This window comes from Saimiri boliviensis, chromosome 11, assembly GCF_048565385.1.
Source record: "Saimiri boliviensis isolate mSaiBol1 chromosome 11, mSaiBol1.pri, whole genome shotgun sequence".
Taxonomy (NCBI): Eukaryota; Metazoa; Chordata; class Mammalia; order Primates; family Cebidae; genus Saimiri; species Saimiri boliviensis.
In genome coordinates this window covers 113,658,870-113,678,825 of record NC_133459.1, presented here as the reverse complement: position 1 = coordinate 113,678,825, position 19,956 = coordinate 113,658,870, and the positions used below count along the sequence as shown (strand labels likewise).

The window sequence follows — 19,956 nt, the reverse complement described above, 5'->3', positions numbered from 1 at the left end:
AAGAAAAACCTGAAACTGTTGATCAATTTTCCAATAAGATCTCAGGAGTTGGGCGAGTGGCTCAAGCATGTGCACGAAGGCAAAATGGTAGAGTTTAACTGATATATGTCCTTACAGAGACACTTGATTGGTAATAGGAAAAAAAAGTCCTCATGAGAACATGCGTGTAGCTCCAGTAAACGCCTGCACATATGGCCTCTCCCCAGCACTAACAGCCCACTGTGCATGAGGACAGCCAAGGGAAGAATCAGGGGAGAAGTAACACAAGACCCAGGAAGCATGCCAAACCCTCAGGCAGAGTCAGTCTGTACACTTGATCTTTCAAGTTGCCTGCTTGGCCCTCTTCCAAGTGCACTTTACTTCCTTTCATTTGTGAACTGCTGAGTATCTGAGGCAGGTCTCAGTTAATTTAGAAAGTATTTTGCCAAGGTTGAGAATGTGCGTCCGTTATGCAGCCTCGGGAAGTCCTGACGACATGTGGCTAAGGTAGTCAGAGCACAGTTTGTAGTTTTGCACATTTTAGGGAGACATGAGATATCATCCAGCATATGTAAGATGAATATTGGTTCTGTCCGGAAAAGCAGGACAACTGGAAGCAAAGACAGGACTACTTGAAGCGGGGAGGGGGCTTCCAGGTGAGGGACTGTGTTAAGGAAAACCGAGTCCATGAAGGGTGTGGTTTCAAAGGCAGGAATTTTCCATGCCTCCATCCACATCCCTATCTGGGAACATAGAGTTCTTTGTACGACTTTCCCGTGTGCAAGCTAAGTAGAAATTCCAGGTGAGCCTCTTTGTTCAAAAAGCCTGCAAAAAGCTCTGGGAGGAAGGGCCTCTGTTGCTGACCTAGCAGCCAATCTAGTATCAAAGTCAAAGATCAACCACTCCAGTGGAAGTCTGAAAGAACTCCTCTCATTGGACAGGAACATGAATGGGGTGGGAATAACTCCAAGGATAAAAACCCACTGCTCCTTACCTATACAGATTCCTCCCTTGGATCCTCTCCCATGGCAGCATGGGAGTTCTCTCTCTTTCTCTCTCTCTGCCTAATACATCTCTCTTTGCAAAACTTGTTGGGTCCATGATATTTATTCAAACAGTAAGCTCACTGCACCACTGGGGCCCTTTCTCCTCATTCCTGGGGCAAGAGAGGCCAAAGACCTGGGCACATCAGGGAAATCATTGGATCAGACAACTGGAAGTGTCTTTGGGATGACCCCGAAGCTCTGCCGTCGTTCCCCGGTTACATCTTTGGCAAGCTCGGGGAAGGAGCGGAGCCCCCGCACCCCACCCTGGTTGTATAGGTAGATAAGAGACAATTGTTGCATTCTTTTGAGTTTCTGATTAGCCTCTCCAAAGGAGGCAATCAGATATGCATTTATCTCAGTGAGTAGAGCGGTGACTTTGAAGAAAATGGGAGACAGGTTTGCCCTAAGCAGTTCCCAGTTTGACTTTTCCCTTTAGCTTAATGATTTGGGAGCCCCCAAGATTTATTTTCCTTTTACACATTCCTGCTCTAAAGCTTTTTAATGAACTTTCATTCCTGCTCTAAAACTTGCCTCCATTTCTCACTGTGTCTTATGGCCCTTGGTCGAATTATTTCTTCTGAGGAGGCAAGAACAGGTTGCTGCAGACCTGTGCAGATCCACTGCCACTCACAGTATCTGAAGTTCCACACTTCAGTTCTACGGTGGAAGATGTTGTGCATTTATCTATCATTTGCCATTGATGTGAGTGAGTTTTCAACACCATTTTCTTGGTAGAGATTTGGAGTTAGAACCAAAGAAAACATTATGATACTGATGTGGACATACCACTGAAAGAGATCAAAGTAAAAACAAGGTGAACCAGCTTGATCAGCCTTTTAATATTTCTCATATTGCTCAGGGTAGGATGGGCTGTAGAGTACCCTCCTACCCCCAACTCCCTTGCATTTTCCATGATAAAGAATCTGTATCTGTTGTAACTCAGGAACTTTTATTGAAGGAAGTAGCATTATTCGGCACTGGAACTAATATTTGAAGGAAGCTACAAAATTTCCTGTTCTAAACAGGCTTAAGAATAAGTTAGCTATGTTTTAGTCTGAGATTGTTTAAAATAAATCTGCAAAAAGCCTGGGGGTGGGGATGCCTGTGGGCAGTTCTTCCAGCACAATGTTCCTCTGTTTCCTGATTGCAGGGAGTATTTGAGTCATCATCTGACAACCATAAATAATACTTGAGAAACATATCCTGGCTTTGAAAATAGATTCCACAAATTCTTCAAAGTTGCAGTTTTGCATTTTTACATTTTATACTTTATCCTTTGTCATTTATGAATAGGAAACAAATGTATGAATTTAAAAAGGGAGTAAATAAATGAACAGGTAAATTAAAGCATTTTCTTTATTTCCACCTAAGTACATCTGTTTTACTCATCTGTATAACAAATGTTAAAAATATACAAGAAAGGGTTTTTCCCCCCAGCACTTTTGTATAAGCAATTATTTAACTTTAAGGTCCATAAGCACCACTTCGAAAACTTACTAAATGTGAAGATTCATAAGCCCCATACCTAAAGATTCCAATTTAATAAATCAGGCATAAGCACACAGGAATGTAAGTGGTAATATCATACAAACAAACTTCAAAGTTGTGTCTGATGTGAGTGGTCCACAGGCCACGCTTTGAGGAATATTGCTATCTAAGTGCTGTTTATCCTCTGATCTATCATTCTGATATCAGAATCTTAAAAAATTGTGAGGTGCAATTGTCCCACCTTTGAGACCAGAGTCAGCCAAATGTAAGCAAGCATTATCAAGTAAAAGATTTTCAGAGATTTGCCAAAGTGAGAAGGGACATTGCAATATCCAGACTTAATATAAAAATATAGTAATCAAGACAGCATGATACTGACACAAAGACAGGTTAGTCAATCAATGAAAAAGAAAGGAGCATTAATAAATAGATCAATACATAGGTGAGCAATTGATTTTTAACAAAGGTGTAAAACAATTTTCATTGGTGAATGGTCTTTTCAACAAATAGTGCTAGAACAATTGGATATACATATACCAGATAAGTGCTCCTATCCACGATATTGAAAATGAATAATATCCCAAAATGTTAAACTGAAAGCTATATAACTTATAGAAGAAAAGATAAAAGAAAATTTTTGTGATGGTATTTTAGAAAAAGAATTCCTAAATACAATACCAAATCCACAATCACTTATCTGATAAAGGATGGGTATCCACAATATGTAAATAACCCTCAAAACTTAATTTGAAAAAATCGTTTTTAAAAATGGGCAAGAGATTTAAGTAGCAAACATATACGGATAGCAAATAAGCACATAAAAAGATACTCAACATTATTTTTCACTAAGAAAATAAAAATTAATCACACTGAGATACACTATATATTTATTAAAATGGTTAAAATTTAAAAGACTGACCGAAACAAATATTCACAAGGACCGAAAAACTAGGATAATACTACACAATTGCAAGGTTCTTTGAACTGGCTGCACCATAGGCCATACCCTAAGTCAAGTCATGGCAACCCCTGTGACCCACACGTACACCTCTGAATGGCCTCCCAGAATTAGAAAATCTGAAGTGACTGGAAGACCATGAAAAGGGGAAGAATAATCAATTCCTGTGGTGTCTTATTAACTTGAAACATTCTTCTATTGTTCCTTATTCCTGTCTCAATTGATAAGACAATTGGACTCTGAAACTGACTTTGGTCAACCTTGTGACTGCAGACCCTATGACCCCCTCCCAGCTTGCAAAAACCACCCTAAATTGTAACATCTGTAACTTTCCACTGCCTACCCCAAACCTATAACACCAACTCCTATCCTACCACCTCCGCTGACTCTCTTTTTGGAGTCAGCCCACCCGCACCTGAGTGAATAAACAGCCATGTTGCTCACACAAAGCCTGTTTGGTGGGGTTAATCCTCCGGTCTATCATTCTGATATCAGAATCTTAAAAAATCGTGAGTTGCAATTGTCCCATCTTTGAAACATGTATATTTCTTCTTCTTTCACTGAATTTGGCAGTGAATGAAATAATAAAGTTAGGGGAATTTGGAGGAATTATGACAGATGGGAGGCAGGACTAGATTGCAGCTCCCATGCAAACAGAGCAGTGTGTGGAAACTTGCATCATGAACTTTTGCTTGAGAACTACTGCATGAATAAATCAGAAAAGCTGACAGAACTCACAGACCCTCCTCCAGGACCCAAGAGACACCCCAAATACTGTGGGTGCCCAAGCTGCAGAAGTAGGAAAGAGGAATTGTCCACTCATTTATATGACTGAGTTCTTATTTTCTTGTTGGTGTGTGTCTGAACACACACCCTCACTGGGGAACCCGAAGGTCTAGATCACGGAGAAGATTCTGACCTTACCTGGACCTGAGTCAATTTAGACAGCTGAGTGAAATACAGGGGTAGAGGAAGCAGTGGGAAAAGTCCTGTGGACTCTCTGGGTCCCCTGGGAAGCCATTTCTGCCTTGTCTCACAAGGGTCCTTGAGGAGGGCTGCCAAAGGAACGGGGAAAGGTTGACAGGGAAAAGAAAATCTCCACTTGAACTTTGTAACAATTCCACCCAAACGTGAAGTCTCCTGGCAGGAACTTGAGGGAGGGTATGAATCCAGTGTGCAGACTTCACAGTTGAGGAGGCATCAAAGCCCTGCTTGCTTTTGCAGTTGCGTGGCTGGTAGCCTGGGGCAAGTTCTCAGCCCTGCTCACCCACTGCCTGGAAACAGACTTGATGCTACTGGTGGGGCACAATGGGAGTGAGACCAGCCTTTTAGATTGTGTGGGAGTTGGGTAAGGCCTGTGACTCCTGGCTTTTTCCCACTTTTCTGATGACCTGCATGACACAGCAGAGGCAGCCAAAATCCTCCTGAAAACATAACTCCATTGACCTGGGAACTACACCCCACACCCCACAGCAGCTGCATCAAGACTTGCCCAAGGAGAGAGTTTGAGCTCAGACACACCTAGCTCTGCACCCTACCCACCCAGGTAGCTGAAGACAAAGGGCATATACTCTTGGGAGTTCTAGGCTCCTGCCCACTGCCTAGTCCTCCCTATACTACCACAGCTGGTGCTCTCTTGAAAGCACCACCTTCTGGCAGGAGGCTAACCAACACAAAAATAGTACATTAAACAACCAAAACTAAGGATCCTTACACAGCTCATTTCCAACAGAACAGGTGCTGACATCCACGGCTGAGAGACCTGCAGATGGTATACACCAAAAAACTCTGTGCAGACCACCCCCAATACAAGCCCAGAACCTGGTAGACCTGCTGGGTGGCTAGATTCAGAAGAGAGATAACAATCACTATAGCTCAGCTCTCAGAAAGCAGGGAGAGTATTACATCAAGGTAACACCCCATGGCACAAAAGAATTGGAACAGCAGCCTTGAGCCCTAGACCTCCCCTCTGACAGAGCCTATGCAAATGAGAAGGAACCAAAGAAATAATTCTGGTAATATGGCAAAACAAGGTTCTTTAACAATCCCCCCCCCCCAAAAAAAAAAATCACACCTAGCTCACCAGCAATTGATTCAAACCAAGAAATCCCTGATTTACCTGAAAAAGAATCCAGAAGGTATGTTATTAAGCTAATCAAGGAGACACCAGATAAAGGTAAAGTCTAATTTAAGGAAATAAAAAAATGACACAAGAAATGAAGGAAGAAATCCTCAATGAAATAGATAGCATAAATAAAAAACAATCAAAACTTCAGGAAATAATTAACACTCTTACAGAAATGCAAAATGTTCTGAAAAGTCTCAACAATGAATCGAACAAGCAGAAGAAAGAGCTTCAGAGCTTGAAGACAAGGTTTTTGAATTAACTCAATCCAACAAAGTCAAAGAAAAAGGAGTAAGACCAATGAGCAAAGACTTCAAGAAGTTTGGGATTATGTTAAATGACCAAACCTAAGGATAATTGGCATTCTTGAGGAAGAAGAGAAATCTAAAAGTTTGGAAAACATATTTGAGGATTAAATTGAGGGAAATTTCCCTGGCCTTGCTAGAGACATAGATATCCAAATAAAAGAAGCTCAAACACCTGGGAAACTCACCACAAAAAAATCATCGCCACCTGTAATCCCAGCACTCTAGGAGGCCAAGGTGAGTAGATCACAAGGTCAGGAGTTTGTGACCATCCTGACCAACATGGTGAAACCCTGTCTGTATTAAAACTACAAAAGCTAACCAGGCGTGGTGGCATATGCCTGTGATCCCAGCTACTCAAGACGCTGAGGCAGGAGCATTGCTTGAACCTGGAAGGTGGAGATTGCAGTGAGCCGAGATTATATCATTGCACTCTAGCCTGGCTGACAGAGCAAAACTCCATCTCAAAAAATAATAATAATTATCACCTAGGCACATTGTCATCAGATTACCTAAAATTAAGACAAAGAAAAAAATATTAAGAACTCTGAGGCAAAAACATCAGGTAACCAAGGAAACAGATTAATGTCAGCTTTCTCTGCAGATTGGGACCCTATCTTCAGCCTCCTTAACAAAACAATTAGGAACCAATAATTTTGTATTCAGCAAAACTAAGCTTCATAAATTAAGGAAAGATAACAGTCTTTTTCAGACAAACAAATGCTGAGAGAATCTGCTACTACCAAGCAATCACTAGAAGAACTGCTTAAAGGAGCTTTAAATCTTGAAACAAATCCTGGAAAGACATCAAAACAGAACCTCTTTGAAGCATAAATCTCACAGAACTTACAAAACAAAAATACAATTAAAAAAAAAACAAGGTATACAGGCAACAAATAACATGATGAATGGAATAGTATCTCACATCTCAATACTAATGTTGAATGTAAATGGCCTAAATGCACCACTTAAAAGATATAGAATGGCAGAATGAATAAGAATTCACCAACCAAACTATCTGCTGCATTCAAGAGACTCATCTAACACACAAAGACTTAAATAAACAAAGTAAAAGTGAAGAAAAAGACATTCCATGCAAATGGACACCAAAAGCAAGCAGGAGTAGCTATTCTTCTATCAGACAAAACAAGCTTTAAAGCAACAGTAGTTAAAAAAGAACGAAGAGGGGAATTATACAATGATAAAAGACCTTGTCTGACAGGAAAATATCACAGTCTTAAATATATATGCACAATCTTAAATATATAACACTGGAGATCCCAAATTTATAAGACAATAACTACTAGACCTAAGAAATGAGATAGACACCAACACAGTAATAGTGGAAGACTTTAATACTTCGCTGACAGCACTAAATCAGTCATCAAGACAGAAAGTCAATAAAGAAACAGTGGATTTAAACTATACCCTGAAACAAATGGGCTTAACAGATATTTACAGAACATTTTACACACCAACCACAGAATATACATTCTATCAACAGAGTAATAAACTTTCTCCAAGATAGACCATATGATAGGCCACAAGAAAAGCCTCAATAAATTTTTTAAAAATTGAAATAGCATCAAGTACTCTTAGACCACAGTACAAGAAAACTGGAAATCAACTCCAAAAAAACCCTTCAAAACCATGCAAATACATGGAAATTAAATTATCTGCTCCTGAATGATCATTGCATGAACAATGAAATCAAGATGAACATTTAAAAATTCTTTGAACAGAACAATAGTGATGCAACCTATGTGAACCCCTGGGATACAGCAAAGGTGGTGCTAAGAGGAAAGTTCCTAGTCCTAAAGGCCTACATTAAAAAGTCTGAAAGAGGACAAATAGACAATCTAAGGTCACACCTCAAGGAGCTAGAGAAACAAGAACAAACCAAACCCAAACTCAACAGAAAAAAAAAGAAATAACCAAGATCAGAACAGAATTAAGTGAAATTGAAACAAACAAAAAATACAAAAGATAAATGAAACAAATAACTGATTCTTTGAAAAGATAAATGAAATTGATAGACCTTTAACAAGATTAATCAAGAAAAGAAGAGAGAAAAATCCAAATAAGTTCGATTAGAAACAAAAGAGAAGATGTTAAAACTGAAACCATGGAAATACAAAAGATTATCCAAGTTCACCATGAATACCTATATATGTATAAACTAGAAAACCTGGAGGAGATTGACAAATACCTGAAAAGTTACAACCCTTCTAGCTTAAATCAGGAAGAATTAGATACCCTGAACAGACGAATAACAAGCAGCAAGTTTGAAATGGTAATGAAAAAATTACCAACAAAAAGGTTCAGGAACAGATGGACTCACAGCTGAATTCTGTCAGATATTCAAAGAAGAATTGGTACCAATCCTATCGACACTATTTCACAAGATAGAGAGAAAGGGCCTCCTCCCCAAGTTATTCTATTCACCCTAATACTGAAACCAGGGAAGGACGTAACCAAGTAAGAAAATTACAGACCAAATCCCTGATGAACATAGATGCAAAATCTTTAAGAAAAATACTAGGTAACTGAACCCAGCAACACCTCAAAAAGATAATTTACCTTAATCAAATGGGTTTCATAATGGGGATGCAGGAATGGTTTAACATATGCAAGTCAATAAATGTGATAGACCAAATAAACGGGATTAAAAACAAAAGTCACATGATCATCTCCATAGATACAGAAAAAGCATTTGACAGAATCCAGCATCGCTTTATGACTAACATTCTCAGCAAAACTGGCATATGAGACACATATCAATATAATAAAAGCCATCTATGACAAACCCACAGCCAATGTAATACTGAATGGGGAAATGTTGAAAGCATTCCTTCTGAGAACTGGAACAAGACAAGGATCTCACTCTTACCACTTCTATTCAACATAGTACTGGAAAACCTAGCCAGAGCAGTCAGACAAGAAGAAGAAATAAACAGCATCCAAATCAGTAAAGAGGAAGTCAAACTGTCACTGTTTGCTGATGATTTAATTGTATACCTAGAAAACCCTAAAGACTCCCAAAAAGCTGTTAGAACTAATAAAATAATTCAGCAAAGTTTTGATACAAAATGAATGAACACAAATCAGTAGCTCTGCTATACAATCAACAGCAACCAAGCTGAGACTCCAATCAAGAACTCAACTCCTTTTACAATAGCTACAAAACAACAACAAAAACTTAGGAATATACCTAACCCATGACATGAAAAACCTCTACAAGGAAAACTACAAAACACTACTGAAAGAAATCGCAGAAGACACAAAGAAACGGAAACTCATCCTATGCTCATGGATGGGTAGAATGAATATTGTAAAAATGGCCATACTGCCAAAAGCAATCCACAAATTCATGCAATTCTCATCAAAATACCACCATCATTCATCATGGAACTAGAAAAAACAATCCTAAAATGTATATGGAACCAAAAAAGAGCCCTCATAGCCAAAGCAAGACTAAGCAAAAAGAACAAATCTGGAGGTATCACAGTACCTGATTTCAAACTATAGTATAAGGCCATAGCAATGATAACAGCATGGTACTCATACTCATTGGTCTCTCAGCCCAGAGACCAATGGAACAAAGTAGAGAACCCAGAAGTAAGGCCAAATACTTACAGCCAACCAAGCTTTGACAAAGCAAACAAAACCAAAGTGAGGAAAGGACACCCTATTCAACCCGTGATGCTGGTATAATTGGCAAGCTGCATGTAAGAGAATGAAACTGAATCCTCATCTCTCACCTTAGGTAAAAATCAACTTAAGATGGACTAAGGACTTAAATCCAAGACCGGAAACTATAAAAATTCTAGAAGATGGCATTGGAAAAACCCTTCTAGGCATTGGCTTAGACAAGGATTTTATGATGAAGAATTCAAAAGCAAATGCAATAAAAACAAGGATAAATAGATTGGATTTAATTAAACTAAAGAGCTTTTGCAGGGCAAAAGGAGCAGTCAGCAGAGTAAACAGATAACCCACACAGTGGGAGAAATACTCACAATCTATACATCCAACAGAGGACTAATACACGGAATCTAGGAATTCTAACAAAGGAATTCTAACAAATCAGCAAGAAAAAGATCAATCTCTCAAAAAGTGGGCAAGGACATGAATAGACAGTTCTCAAAAGAAGATATACAAATTGTCAACAAACATAAAAAATTCTCAACGTCACTAACAATTGGGAAAATGCAAATCAAAACCACAATGCGATACTGCCTTACTTCTACAAGAATGGCCATAATCAAAATATCAAACAATAATAGATGTTGGCATGGATGCATTGAAAAGGGAACACTTCTACACTGCTGGTGGAAATGTAAAGTAGTACAATCACTACAAGAAGTAGTACAATCACCGTGGAAAACAGTGTGAAGTTTCCTTAAAGAACTAAAAGTAGAACTACCATTTGATCCAGCAATTCTGTTACTGGGTGTCTACCAGAGGAAAAAGAGTCATTATATGAAAGACACTTGTGCATGCATGTTTATAACAGCACAATTCACAATCATAAAAATGTGGAATCAACTAAAATGCTCATTAGTCGACAAGTGGATAAAGAAACTGTGGTAAATATATATGACGGAATTCTACTAAGCCATAAAAAGGAATGAATTAGTGGCACTCAAAGCTACCTTGTTGGGATTGGAGACTATTACTCTAAATTAAGTAACTCCAGGAATGGAAACCCAAATATTGTATGTTTCAAATACCCACTGGTCTCCTAAAAGCCTATGGAAATAAAAAAATTTCTTTAAAAAACACACTGTTTTTACCTTTGAACTTTTAAAAAAGGACAAAGAAAGTAGTTATATAAGGTTTTAAAGTGCACACAACAAGAGAAGAACAAAGTGGGAGAACTGACACTACTCAACCTCAAGGCTTACTATGAAGATGAAGTAATCAAGACAGTATAGTATTGACTAAATAATGGACAAATAAATCAATGGGAAAGAATAGAGAGCCCAGAAATAGACCCATGTAAATGATCTTTGACAAAGGAGTACAGGCAATACAATGGAGCAAAGAGTAATTTTCAACAAAGGGTGCTGAAACAATTGGACATCCACATGCAAAACAAAAAACAAAAAACTGAATCTAGACACAGACCTTATGCCCTTTGTAAAAATTAACTCTAAATGTATCACAGACCTAAATGTAAAGTACAAAATTGTAACACTCTTAGAAGACAATATAGGAGATGTTGATGACATTGGGTATGGCAATAACTTTTTAGATACTGTACCAAAGGGACAATCCATTGAAAGAAATGATTAATAAGCTAGATTTCATTAAAATTAAAAACTTCTGCTCCGCAAAAGACAATGTTAAGAGAATAAGAAGAAAAGCCACAGACTGGGAGAAATATTTGCAAAAGACACATCTAATAAAAGACTGTTAACCTAAAACCACAAAGGATTCATAAAATTGAATAGTAAGAAAGAAAAGAAACAACTCAATTAAAAAATGGCCCAAAGACCTTAACAGACACCTCAATAAAGAAAATATACAGATGCTAAAGAGCGTCTGAGAAGATGCTTTACGGCACATGTCATCAGGGAAATGCAAATTATAACAACAATAAAATACTACTGCACGCCTATTCAAATATCAAAAATATAGTACACTGACAACAAGAATAAGCATCAACAGGAGCTCTCCTTCATTGCTAGTGGGAATGTAAAGTGGTACAGCTATTTTGGAAAGCAGTCTGGTGATTTCTAACAAAATTAAGTATATGGTTACCAGACAATCAAATAATCATACTCCTTAGTATTTGCCCAAAGTAGTTGAAAACTTATGCCCACACAAAAACCTGCACGCAAATGTTTATTGAAGCTTTATTCATAATTGCCAAAACTTGGAAGCAATCAAGAGATTTTGAAAAAGGTGAATGGATAAAAAGATGGTATATCCAGATAATGAAATATTATTCTACACTAAAAGAAAACAAGCTGTCAAGCCATGAAAAGACAGAGGAATCTTAAAAGCATACTACTAAGTGAAAAAAAATCAACCTGAAAAGGCTACATACTGTATGATTACAACTATACAAGATTCTGCAAAAGAAAATTACAGATACAATAAAAAAGGCGAGTGGCTGTTACGGGATTGCGGAGGAGAGGAAGACATGAATAGGCACAGTACAGCGGATTTTTGGAAAGGGCAACTATTCTGTATAATACTACAATGGTGGAAACATCGTGATATATTTGTTCAAACCCATGGAATGTACAATAATTGAGTGGTAGGTAGAGAGAGTTCTATACAGTTTGGAAGATAATGATGTGTCAATGTAGGTTCACCAATGGTAACAAACATACCACTCTGATAGGGGAAGTTGGTAATGTGGGAGGTGATGTGCATGTAGAGGGCAGGGGCATGTATGGGAACTCTTTATACCTACCACTCAATTTTCTGTGAACCTAATAGTCTGTTAAACAGGCATGGAATGTAATACCTTATTTATAGATATGTAATATTGTAGCAATCCTGTCTTTTTGTTTTCTGTATTTCTGATGCTTCGACATGGTGGGGGCTAAACTGGCCCTCCCAAGGCTAGCTAGTTCCTAGACACAGTAAAAGACTTTCCTGTGAGTGTACTTTTCATATGCAAAGTAACCAATCCAGAGTCCAGACCCAGCCCCACAACCACCAACTTCTTTATGTGGCCCTCATAGGGCTCTTTCATTCAGGGCCACCATTCCCCTGCCCTAATCACCCCAGGGCCTACCAGATGACTAGAGACAACCCCTATACCCTTGAGCTAGCTGAAATTATTCAAATTAGCCAATCTTAAGCCTATTTACCCTACCTCACCTGTTTCTTTCTGCACAACCCACTATAAAGACATTGCCTGTGTTTTCCCCTAGCTCTCTCTGACTTCTGACTAACCTTGGTGCTTCCCCTTATAACCTCTGCATGGTGGAGTGTAGCCCTCCCCTTGGGAACTGTAATAAATTATCTTTTCAATGGCAATTGGGTCCTGATCTGTTGGCCTCACCATATCCAAATAATAATAAAACCTACATTAAAAAATTATTTATAAATATAGTATGTTAACACATTTTTATAAGGCATTGGCAGGATTTGCACTAAATCAGTCAAATGACTGACTTCAGGAATGAGAAGGGTCATGACGTTGGGGAGTTGGGATATCAGAGGGTCACAGCTTTACATGCAGGAGTATGCTGTCATAAAACAGGAGACTTGAAGCAAATATAACAAAATGCTAAAAACTACTCATTCTGTGGGGGTGCGGAAGTGCTTATTACATGATTTTTAAATATTTATTTTTGAAAATAAAAATTATTTTTAAAAGGAGTAATGTTACCTTTTGAATGTTGATTCAAAAGATCTGGTAAAGATAATACTAAATAAAGAGCAAACTGAGTATTCAGGAGATTCATACACAAGTTGGGATGCAATTTTCGAAACAAATTGAGGCAAGAAATGCAGAGAGGAGACACAATAGCAAGGGCTTTCAGGTAAGTAATGGTATGCCAGACACTCCAATTTATTCACAACTTGTTCATCACCCCTTCTCAGGGTTAGTGTATCAGTTATCTGTTACCCCTCACAGCTGGGTTAGTGTATCAGTTATCTGTTACCACAGGAATGCCATGTAACAACCACGACGGAAAACACAAAACCCCCATGGCATACAGCAATAAACTCTTGTTACTCACAAGTCTTTTGCTTGACTAACATTTTGTTGATCCAAGCTGAGCTCATCGAGACTTAGTTATGTGTCTGTTGCCAGCTGTAGGGCAATTAAACAGTCGACCCTGGATGAACTTGCTCATAAGCCTGCACCATCTTGGCTCTATTCCACGTGACTGCTCACCAGCAGGCTCATCCAGGCTTATTCTCCTGGCAAAGACAGAGGAGCAAGAGGCAACAAGAAGAAATACACTGGACCTCTAAAGACCTGGCTCAGAACCGGCACACTGTTAGTTACCCACATTATATATGCCAGGGCTAGTAGAGACTCAGTGTCTTTAATGGAAGGAGTGAACAAATCAAGACCATTGCTACCATCAATCTACCGCAGTTAGACAAAAACCATGTTGGTGTATACTTTTTCCAGTTTACTTCATTCACTGTGAGAATTAAGGAGAAGCTGGACAGAGCAGGGATTAGCTCTACTTAGGGTTTGTTTGTTTGCTTTAAATAGATCCTTATGTGTTCCTGCTTGAGATCATCCCCTGATATGGCAGTATCCTTATCAGTTGACCTAGACTTTCCCAGTGTATTGTAACCTAAGAAATGTCAGGGCCAGATTCTTCAGAAATGCAGTCTGAAAAAAGCTAATGTCTCTAATTATTTACCAAAGAGAAGAAATAATTATATGCTGGGAAGGTTAAACTCGGTGACAGGCCACCTTCCAGTCACAATGTCAATTATATTCTTGTCAGAATGCCTGTAAAGCCTTCTCAAAGGAACGCTTGAAAAACGGGGTGGAGAAATAACACATATGGCTATATTCCCACTTTTGGGAAGTCACGATATACCTTAGTTTTAGACACTGTTGGTTGCCAGACCAGTACCCATTCACTCTTCCTTTTTTAACTAACAAATCCTCGATTTTGCTTTAGGGCAGCAGTGCACCAATTAAAAATACTCCTTATTCCAGACTCACTTACAGCTAGGCAGAGCCACATGACCTATTATATTCTGGCAGTGAGACAAAAGCACAAAGTTAACTAAGTGGACAACTGAGAAAAACATATTTCTTTCCGGAAATAAAGGGACAAATTGTTTTGCTGTTTTCCACCTTCTGCCCTTGACTCAGCCATGTTTCCTGCCTAGAAGTGCGGCAGCCACCCTGTGAGGATGAAAAAGAAAACCCCACCCTCTGCCAGGGAGGCTGGAGGAGAATTTGGAAAGGTGACTGTGCACTGGAGGAACCTGGAACTGACCTTCCACTCTGGAAGCCTGTGTCTGCATTTATTTTTCTAAACTCCTACTTGTTTATATCTATGCAATCAGATTTCTGTCACATGCAGCCAAATGCAAGTCTAAAAATTCATAAGTTCTAAGAATTTCTGCACTGAAAGAAAAACCTTCCCAGTTAGATTTAGTCATTCCACAACGTATGTATATTGTACACCGTAAATATATACAATTTTATCAATCAATTTAAAAATAATAATAATAAAATGATAAAGCTGTGAAAGACCTAAGTAAATTAGAGGCAAAATCTCAGTCCTTACCAAACTTATTTGCACACAACCTTTTTTTTTTTTTAATAAGTAATTTATTTTTACTTCCTATAGTATATGAACAATGCTTCACAGGATATCTTTTTGGAAAATTCCATTTTCTTTTGTATTAGATAACTTTTATAATGAACAGCATGTTTCTGGGTTAAAGTACTGCATTAATAAAATCAATGTATAAAACAGATCTTCATATAGACACATCATCTTATAACACTAGCTACCTCAGAGTACATATCTTTGGCTCATCCATGATCCCATTCATCAAAAAATATTTATTGGTGACCTAATAGGTTCCAAACTCTGCTAGGTCGTGGGGATAGAAAGATAATTTAATCCAGTTCTCAAATCTTTTGTTAGCTTAAGGTTAGTGTGACAAAACAACTACCTGTAACATAATGTATCTAACATTCTCTGTTACCACAATTTTAGGACATTCCAAGCATCCAGGGCACACCATCGTCATGATTCTTCTGATTCATGAATATTAACCTAAACACTGTCAGGTTCATGGGGAAAACACTGGATACTCAGGAAGGATTTGAGCTGACTATCCAACATTTATATATTTAAAAATTATTTTTATTAAGACATAATTAGTGTACATATTTTCAGGGTACATGTAATAATCTGATACATTCATATAATCAAATCAGGATAATTAGGATGTCCATCACATTCAATGTCTAGTTTTTCTTTACACTAGGAGCATTCAAATTATTGTCTTCTAGCTATTTTGAAATGTTTAATAGACTAATGTTAGCTACACACACTCTATTGATCTATCAAACACCAGGTCTTATTTCTTCTATCTATTAGTTACTGTATATTTGTACCCATTAATAATCTCTCTTTATTTCCTCCTTTCCCATACTTCCTGGCCTCTGGAAACCTGTCTTCATAAGCTCTACCTCTGTAGTTCACATATGTGAGTGAGAGCATATGATATTTGTCTTTCTGTGTTTGGCTTATTCATTTAACATAATGCCCTCCACTTCTATTCACATTGCTGCATATAAGGGGTTTTTATTCTTATATATGGCTGAATAATATTTGATTGTGTATATACCACATTTTACTTATTCATTTATCCCTTGATAGACACTTAGGTTGATTCTATATTTTGGCTACTGTGAATACTGGTGCAGTAAACATGGGGGTGCAGATATCTCTTTGATATATTGATTGCCTTTCTTTTGGACAACATCTCAACAATCCCTTCAAGCCTCTACCAGGCAGTGTGAAGATGCCTAACACACCCAATACACAACCAGCAATAATGAAACCAACAGAGAAACATCCAGTTTATACACAGATTGCAAAAAACATGCATTGGCCCAGGCTGAACTTCTTAAGCACCAGGAAGCAGTGGAAAGAAAATATGCAAAATTAGATCACAGGGAATGAGAAATGCAAAACCTCACTCAACATCATAGAAAAAATAATTGGCCACTTCTTCTTAGCAATTTTCCTACAGAATCTTGTTTCTATCAGGATTTCTCTGTTGACATTCCTATGGAATTCCACATTCCTATGGAATTCCAAAAGACAGTAAAACTTACTAATTGTGGATGTTCCGTGCTGTAACAGTGTTTCTAAATATCTTCAGATGCTTGGCTTGGTTTTGTGTTGATTTTGCAAGAGTGGTTGATTTTGGATTCAGTATCCTGTAGTTCTTGCTTTTTACTCCTTGTTCATTTGTCTGTTGGTACAGACCAGTTTATGGAGCTTTCAGGAGTGACAGTGCATTCAGATTATTTGTATTCTTCTTTGTCTATATTCATTAGTTTGCTGTACATGTACTCCAGGCTGTAGGATTTCATAATTAGGGCAATTGTGGTTGAATTTCAACCCTTACTGGTCTCAACCAAATTATTTCCTGTTGGAATCAGGATATTTATCATAGCAGCATTTTTCACAGCATCAGCGGTCATCTTACCAGTTATGTTTTAAAAAGATGAGGACCTCCAGCTGTATCTATGTATATATACCACATTTTCTGTATCCAATCTACCTTTGATGGACATTGAGGTTGATTTCATGACTTTGCTATTGTGAATAGTGCTGCAAGAAACATACAAGTGCAGGTGTCTTTTCGAAAAAAGAATGTACTAATTAACATTCACACTAACGGTGTACAAGGGTTCCCCTTTCTCTGCATTCTCACCAGCGTCTGTTATTCTCTGTCTCTTTTGTAAAAGCCATTCTAACAGGAGTGAAATGATATCTCATTGTGGTTTTGATTTTCAGTTATCTGATAATTAGTGGTGGTGACCATTTTATTGTATATCTGTTAGCAATTTTTATGTCTTCTTTTGAGAAATATTTGTTCAGATATTTTTTTATTCAGTTATTTGTTTTTTTACTATTGAGTTGTTTGAGTGTTTTATTCAATTATTTTTTTTTTACTATTGAGTTGTTTGAGCTCCTTATATATTCTGGTTATTAATCCCTTGTCAGATAAATAGTTTGCAAATATTTTCTGTCATTCTGTAGGTTGTCTCTTCAATTGTTTTATTGTTGTGCAGAAGCTTTTGAGCTTTATGTAATCCCATTTATCTGGTTTTGATTTTATTTATTGTGTTCTTGAGGCATACTCAAAAAAATCTTTGCCCAGATCTGTATTCTGGAGCATTTCTCCAGTGTTTTGTTCTAGATGCTTTATAATTTTTTTTGTCTAGTAGTTTTATATTTAAATAAAAATATATCCTATGCTCATGAATTGGAAGAATCAATATTGTTAAAATGACCATACTACCCAAAGTTATTTATAGATTCAATACAATCCCTTTGAAAATACCAGTGACATTCCTCACAGAAATAGAAAAAGAAAGTACTAAAATTAACACGAAACCACAAAAGACCCCAAATGGCCAAAGAAGTCTTGAGCAAAAAACAAAACAAAACAAAACTGAAGACATCACACTACCTGACAACAAATCAGCTGGTACTACATAAAAACAATGGAGCAGAATAGAGAGCCCAGATATTAATCCACACACTTACCGTCAACCCATTTTGGATTAAAACACTTAGAAAATACAATGAGGAGAGGGCACCCTGTTCTATAAATGATGATGAGAAAACTGGATAACCATATGCAGAAGAATAAAACTAGACTCTGGATCTCACCATATAGAAAAATCAAATCAAAATAAATCAATATTTACCTCTTAACTCAGTCTTTATTTTCTTTAATTGTCCTCTACATGCAATGATTCATGTCAAAGGACAACAGTGGCAATTATTTGTGAAAATCCTAAGCAGTTAATGCTTTTGATAGAAGTGAAGAGATCTAATCTATAAAGAATAAGAGAAAGATGAAATTATGACTAAAGACCGGTTCAAGTTCAAGGAAGGAGTAACTTTGGTATCTTGAATAAGACAGGGATAAGAGAGGAACATGATACTCACGTGCTTTCAGAATGCAGGAGAGTTTTTAATGGAAAGGCAGAAGATTAAAATACCAAAAAGAGTGGTTGGTTTAAAGGGCAAAGTCTCAGAACTCATAGAAGATATTGAAATAAAGAACAAAAACATGAAATTAACCTGAACAGAAAGAAGCCATCATCCTTCGATACAAGAGGAGGAGAGTGAAATGAGAGTTGATGTGGGTAGTGTGTGGATAGAGGAGAGATTTTTATGGGTTGAATTGTGCTCCTCCAAAATATATGTTAAAGTCCTAACCCCACTACCTCAGAATGTGACGTTATTCAGAAATAGGCTGTTTTGGATGTGATTAGTGAAGATGACACCATACTGGAGTATGATGGGCCCCTAATCCAATACAACTGCACTCTTTATAAAAGAGGGGAATTTGGACACACACACAGAGAAGGAAGACAATGTGAAGACACATGAGAGATGATGGCCATACAACTGAGGCAGAGATTGGAGTGCTGCATTTGCAAGCTGAAGAATGACCACAGATTGCAAAGAGTTTCCAGAAGCTAGAAAGAGGAAAGACAGAGTTCTCCTCCTCAAGTTTTAGAAGAGGCATGGCCCTGCTCATACCTCGATTTCAAGCTTCTAACCCCAAGGACTGTGACACCATAAATTTCTGTTGTTATAGCTACCAAGATTGTGGTACTTTATATAGCAGCCTTAGTAAATAAATACAAAGATGCTGCAGAGATCACACTTGTGGCCATTTTCTGACTGATGATGAAGTTAAGGGACTAGCACCGAGATTAAAAGGGAGCATTGACTATAGTGAAGTTCCAAACTAATACCTGAAGAGACTAAAAGTGGAAGCCAAGCATGAGATATAAAAATGAGTAATAAGGTCTCAGCTGAAGTCAGTGATTATGAATTTATTGCAATACTAATCTGATAAAAATTCCAGACACAAATATTAATTTAGTGCATGATAAAGATATTTTAAATCAGTGCATATATGACGGATTAGTTATTCAATACAATACAATTAACAATTTGGGGGTAGAAAAATAAATATCTACAAGTGAAACTACCTGTCCCCTTGAATCCAAAACAACGTTAAAGAGTTGTTAATAATAATAGTTTAAAAAGAGAAACAACCTAAGTATACAATAAAGGAAATTTATCATATAAATAACATTTGGTTGTTAACAAATTTTACAGCATAATATATTCTTATTTGACAAACTGGAAAATGTCAATACATGCTATTGACAACTATTATATAGTTTTACAAAATATATGTATATGCACGTATATGCATACACACATATACATAATGCATCTATACATCTCTAAAGAAAATAAATCGTTATTGACTATTATCTTTAAATGATAGAATTACAGGTATTCTTCCTATATGATTTTCTTTCAA

General features: G+C 37.4%; 1 pseudogene; it reads left to right on the top strand.

The window, feature by feature from the left end:
- The first annotated feature begins 8,026 nt into the window (after positions 1–8,026).
- On the top strand, positions 8,027–17,096 carry LOC101051731 (secretory carrier-associated membrane protein 1-like; annotated as a pseudogene).
- The last annotated feature ends 2,860 nt before the right edge of the window (positions 17,097–19,956 follow it).